This window comes from Vulpes vulpes, chromosome 4, assembly GCF_048418805.1.
Source record: "Vulpes vulpes isolate BD-2025 chromosome 4, VulVul3, whole genome shotgun sequence".
NCBI lineage: Eukaryota > Metazoa > Chordata > Mammalia > Carnivora > Canidae > Vulpes > Vulpes vulpes.
The window spans coordinates 19592908-19598800 of NC_132783.1; the positions used below are offsets into that span (position 1 = coordinate 19592908).

Consider the following 5893-nt stretch of genomic DNA (forward strand, 5'->3'; position numbering starts at 1 on the left):
CCACTATAGAAGGGAGGTAGAGAGGGGAATGATACATGAGAAGTTTCCAACAGGTATATACTATACCATTCTGAGAGTCTGGCAATAAATGTTTAGGGCACTCATGTTGTGGTACAGATTGGAAGCAGCATAAGTAACATTAATACTATGCAGATAGGCAGAGCCTAGCGACAGGAGTCTGGGAAAAGATTGAAAGCCAGTTAGCTTCATGGAATTGTGCTGAACTGCAAGGAGCAGATCCCCAGATGCTGAGTTAAGGTTCAAGGACGGTGTGTCAACAGCTAAGGCAGGAAAGATTAGCTGGAGTTTATGTAGACAGTGTCCTGCTAAAATGAGGCAGAAACGGTTTAGTCCTTCAGATTCAGCAGATGCCATATCAGGCTTGAGTCTCTGTGGCCATCTCTCGCCTACACCATGCCAGATGCCACAGTCTCTGGGACGTGCTTCATCCTAAGAACCTGCATGTATGGAGACCAGTGTCTGAGCTGTTGTTCAGAACATGCAGCAGTGAGATATTGCAAATCTTTGCAGTTGCCACGACTGATTTCATATGAAGGATGATTCGATTTAGTCCTTAGACTCTCAGAGCATCCATCTAGGTCATGCACTTTCAAAGCTCAAAGTATAAGTTTCCCAACTGTCTAAATATTATATTTTCATCCCTGTAATGCTCTGAATCATCTTGTTTCCAATGCAGCCCACACTATTCACCATCAGCCACCCCAAGGCCCTGCGGTATACTGCCCTAACCATTCTCCTGTATCTTCTGCTACTGTCTCTGTTGTCAGCAAGCTCTCCTCTAGCTTTTGGTTTCTTCTGATTTTGTCCTTCATCCTCCAATTTGGCTGATACATGTCCACTTGAGTGATGGATGCTTTTTCTCTCATGTCTCACAAACCTCAGAGCCAGTGGATGGGACTGGAGCCAAGGAAGGCAATGTTGGCTAAACATTTGAAAATCAAGGTAACTCACCATTCACCAAAGAAAATCAATGTAATCTACCATGTAAAAAATAAAAATAAAACTATCATCTCAATAGACCCCGAAAAAGCATTTGATGAAATTCAACATCAATATCTGATAAAATTCTTGGCAAACTAGAAATAGAATGGGCTTTTCTCAATCTGATATAGACCATAAGCAAAAATCAATAGCTAGCTAGCATCATACTTCATGGTGAGAGACTGAATGCATTTCCCCTGAGATCAGCAATAAGACAGGATGTCTGCACTTACCACTTCTATTCAATATTGTGTTAAAGGTTCTAGTTAGTGTCACTCATAGACAGGAGGATCATCTATATAGGAAACCTAATAGAATCTACAAAAAGCAATTCACTAATAAGTATGTTCAGCAGGTTTGTAGCATACAAGATCACTATACAAAAATCAATTCTAGGGATCCCTGGGTGGTTCACCGGTTTAGTGCCTGCCTTTGGCCCAGGGCATGAACCTGGAGTCCCGGGATGGAGTCCCACATCAGGCTCCCTGCATGGAGCCTGCTTTCTCCCTCTGCTTGTGTCTCTGCGCCTCTCTCTCTCTCTCAATCTCTGTGTGTGTGTGTGTGTCTCTCTCATAAATAAATAAATAAAATCTTCAAAAAAGAATCAGTTCTATCCCCATATACTAGGAATAATCAGAAATGGAATTAAAAATGAAACTGAAAGCAGCATTAAAAAATACAAAATACTTTGGGAGAAATCTAGTAAAAGATGTGCAAGATCTGAAAACTATAAAATATTGCTAAGTGAAATTTTAAAAGACCTAAGTAAGTGAAGAGATATGCTTTGTTGATGGATTGGAAGACTCCGTATTGCTAAAATGACAATTTTTCCCAAATTGATCTATAGATTCAATACAATCCTGTCAAAAATTTCAATAGGCCATTTGGGTTTTCTTTAAGTAATTCTAAAATTCATATAGAAATGCAGACGATCAGGGGTGCCTCGGTGGCTCAGTTGGTTAAGGATCTGACTCTTGACTTTGGCTCAGGTCATGAGCTCAGGGTCCTGGGATTAAGCCCCAAGTGGGAAATATGCACTCAGCAGATTTTCTCTCTCCCTCTCTCTCTGCCCCCCCCCCCAAGCTCTCTCTCTCTCTCTCCAAAACAAAACAAAACAAAACAAAAAAACTTTAAAAGTAAATAAATAGGGAGAGGGGGCAGCGCCAGGACCCGGCGGAGCGGGTGCGGCGGTAGCCGGGGCGCCAGGCTGCGCGCAGGCCCAGGACTCCGGTGAGGACCCAGCCCCCGTCGGCAGGGCAGACCTATGCAGTGCCCCGCATCCAACCGGATCTGTGGCAGAGGGAGGCCATGCAGCAGATGGCAGATGCCCTGCAGTACCTACAGAAGGTCTCTGGAGACATCTTTAGCAGGATCTCCCAAGGAGTAGAGCTCAGCCAGAAGCAGCTGCAGGCCATTGGGGAGAGGGTCTCCTTGGCCCAGGCCAAGATCGAGAAGATTAAGGGCAGCAAGAAGGCGATCAAGGTGTTCTCCAGTGCCAAGTACCCAGCTCCAGAGCGCCTACAGGAGTGTGATTCCATCTTCACGGATGCCCAGGACCCAGGACTGCAGAGACGCCCTGGCCATAGGATCCAGAGCAAGCACCGGCCCCTGGATGAGTGGGCCCTGCAGGAGAAGCTGAAATACTTCCGTGTGTGTGTGAACACCAAGCCAGAGCCTGAGGATGAGGCCGAGGAGGGGCTTGGAGGTCTTCCCAGCAACATCAGCTCCCTCAGCTCGTTGCTGCTATTCATCACCACTGAGAACCTGTACAAAAAGTATGTCTTGTTGGACCCCCTGGCTGGTGCTGTAACAAAGACCCATGTGATGCTGTGGGCAGAGACAGGAGAAGCTGTTCGATGCCCCTTTGTCCATCAGCAAGAAGGAGCAGCTGGAGCAACAGGTTCCAGAAAACTACTTCTGTGTGCCTGACCTGGGCCAAGTGCCTGAGATTGATGTGCCGTCCTACCTGCCCGACCTGTCGGTCATCGCCGATGACCTCACGTGCAGTGCTGACCTGGGCCCTGGCATCGCCCCCTCCGCCCCTGGCACCATTCCAGAGCTGCCCACCTTCCACACAGAGGTGGCTGAGACTTTCAAGCCAGACCTGGAAGATGGGGTACTAACAGCACCTCCGCTGCCACCACCACCCCCACCTACCCCAGCCCCAGCTGTGCTGGTCGGCGCTCCCCCACCCCCACCCCAGGCCGTAGCCTCCCCTGGCCAAGATGCCAGGGAGGACAGCAGTGGCAGTGTGTCTCCTTCAGCTACCACTCAAGGAGCTCCAAAGGAAGTGGTGGACCCCTCCAGTGGCCGGGCCACCCTGCTGGAGTCCATCCGCCAGGCTGGGGGCATAGGCAAGGCCAAGCTCCGTAGCGTCAGGGAGCAGAAGCTGGAGAAGAAGAAACAGAAGGAGCAGGAGCAAGTGAGAGCCACAAGCCAAGGTGGGGACCTGATCTCGGATCTCTATCAAGCTGGTCATGAGGCATAAAGGGATCTCTGGGAAAGGACCTGTGACAGGAGCCAGTGAGGGGCCAGGAGGAGGCCTTCGCCCGAATGTCAGACTCCATCCCACCTCTGCCTCCCCCACAGCAGCCACCTGAGAGGAGGATGAGGATGACGGGGAATTCTAGGGGCTCCGCTACCCTTTCCCACCAAACTCAGGTTTAGTTACTGCCCTCACATGGACACAGCGGGGTGAGCTGCCTGGCCTGCAGGTCTCTTGGCCCCTGCTTCCTGTGGAGGACTGTCCCAGGCCTGTGCCTTAAGGAGCTAGGTGGCCAGCTTCTGAGGCCAGGTGGCCGGGAGCAGGGAGCACTTGTTCTCTGCCTGTGGTCTCCTCCAGCTACAGACTGAAATAAATATATGAATCAATAAAGAAGTATCATGCAAGAACCAAGTGCAAAATAAATAAATAAATAAATAAATAAATAAATAAATAGAAATGCAGATGATCAAGAAAAGCCAAAACCGCTTTGAGGATTAAAATGAAGGACTTTAATTTCAAGTCAAAGTAGTCAAGAAAATACAGTATTGACATAAGCATTAGACAAGCAACAGCATAAAAGACAAAGTCCAGAAATAGACTCACACGTATATTAAGGATCGATTTTTCAAGAAAGATTCAAAGGAAATTCAGTGGAGAGAGTGGTGTCTTCTCAGCACGTGGTGCTGGAACAATTGGACATGCACAGAGAGTCATGTGAGTGAAACAGCTCAAAGGCAGATTGATACATTTGACTTTATTGGAGACTGAAAGGCCATGAACAGGGAAGAGGACAGCGTTGCCATCCTTAGTATGGTTTTGAGAAATGGTGAGCAACTCCTGGAAAACTTCCAAACACATGGAAGAGCAAAATCAAACAAGGCAGTCATATCTCAAGCGGCAGTTATGTTCCTGGAAAAGTTAGTATATATTAAAGCTATACGAAATGATTCGTGTTTGTAGATAAGATGAAATTAGGCTCAGATAATTAGAATAGTGGCTGGTGCATAATGTACATCCCATAGAGGTTATTGAACAAATTAAAGAAAGGCTGTGTTCTGACTAACTTCTTGGGACACCTCTTCCACTTTAAACTTTCTCAAGGGCAGCCCCGGTGGTGCAGCGGTTTAGCACCGCCTGCAGCCGGGGGTGTGATCCTGGAGACCCAGGATCGAGTCCCACGTCGGGCTCCCTGCATGGAGCCTGCTTCTCCCTCTGCCTGTGTCTCTGCCTCTCTCTCTCTCTCTCTCTCTGTGTCTCTATGAATAAATAAATAAAATCTTAAAAAAAATAAATAAACTTTCTCAAAAGCTGTGAAAGGTAATGGTGAGATGTTTCAGATCTCAATCACTTATTTAGGGACATATTTTACTCTGGGAAAACCAACCTCCCTGATTTACCTTTCCTACAATATTATAAGCTGTAAGAGCAGGGATTGCCAGTCCTGAGCAATAGCTCTGGGTTAATCTCCCCACAGAAAAACCTGCCCTTTACCCTGCAGGGAGACACTACTCCCTTCCACTGAAAGACAGCACATTTCAAAATAATAGGAAACCTTCTTAGGAGTAAGATGTAGAGCTCTATTAAATTTGATTGATTGGTTTTCACTGTAATTACTCACTTAATTTACTCACTAATTTACTCACTTGTCCAGAGTGTCCTCAGCCTTTTCCTGCCACGAGCCCATGCTCACTTGCAATTTGTTCGGCTGCCTGCTACAGGAAGTAAATCAGAATCATTAACAAACTTCAGCGTATTTCAAACAAAATCTCCCCTTGAATATCAACTGTATCAACTTTCATATTAACTATAATTATTTTGATCATCTTGGTCCCCATCTCGAACAATGTTTGAAGACTAATTTCACTACTTCTTTGCCATTTCTATACAACTACCAAATTCGATAAAAGACAAAATACGCAAGAATCCAGAAAAATAAATTGTATTGTTGAGCAGTGCATTTAATACATCTTACGGGGGCACCACCAGTTCTGAAAATATCACAACCACCTAGTGGAACCTGGAAGCTCCTGACAAGATAAGGTGTGGAGTTAGTGGGGAGGCGGAGGGACCTCTGGATGTATATTTTAGCAAGAGTAAATATTGATACAAGCTTTCAAAACATAACATCTTTTTTCTTTTTCTCCCCAGTTTTAGAAATAATTGACATGTATCACCACGTAAGTTTAAGGCATGGGGCATGATGGTTTGATTTACATATACTGTGAAATGATTACCACAAGAGGGTCAGCTAACATCCATCTTCTCCTTAGGTAAGAAAATAAAGAAAAAAAAATTTCTCCATGTAATGACAATTCATGTAATTTACTCTCTTAATTTTCTGCATATGATTCAGCAGTGTTAATTACAGTCATTGTGTGGTACATTAGATCCCTAGGCCTTATTTAT

The 5893-nt window shown here is 45.7% G+C and overlaps 1 pseudogene; it reads left to right on the plus strand.

Moving 5' to 3' along the window:
• The first annotated feature begins 414 nt into the window (after window positions 1-414).
• On the plus strand, window positions 415-3632 carry LOC112907421 (WASH complex subunit 1-like; annotated as a pseudogene).
• Window positions 3633-5893: the final 2261 nt, after the last annotated feature.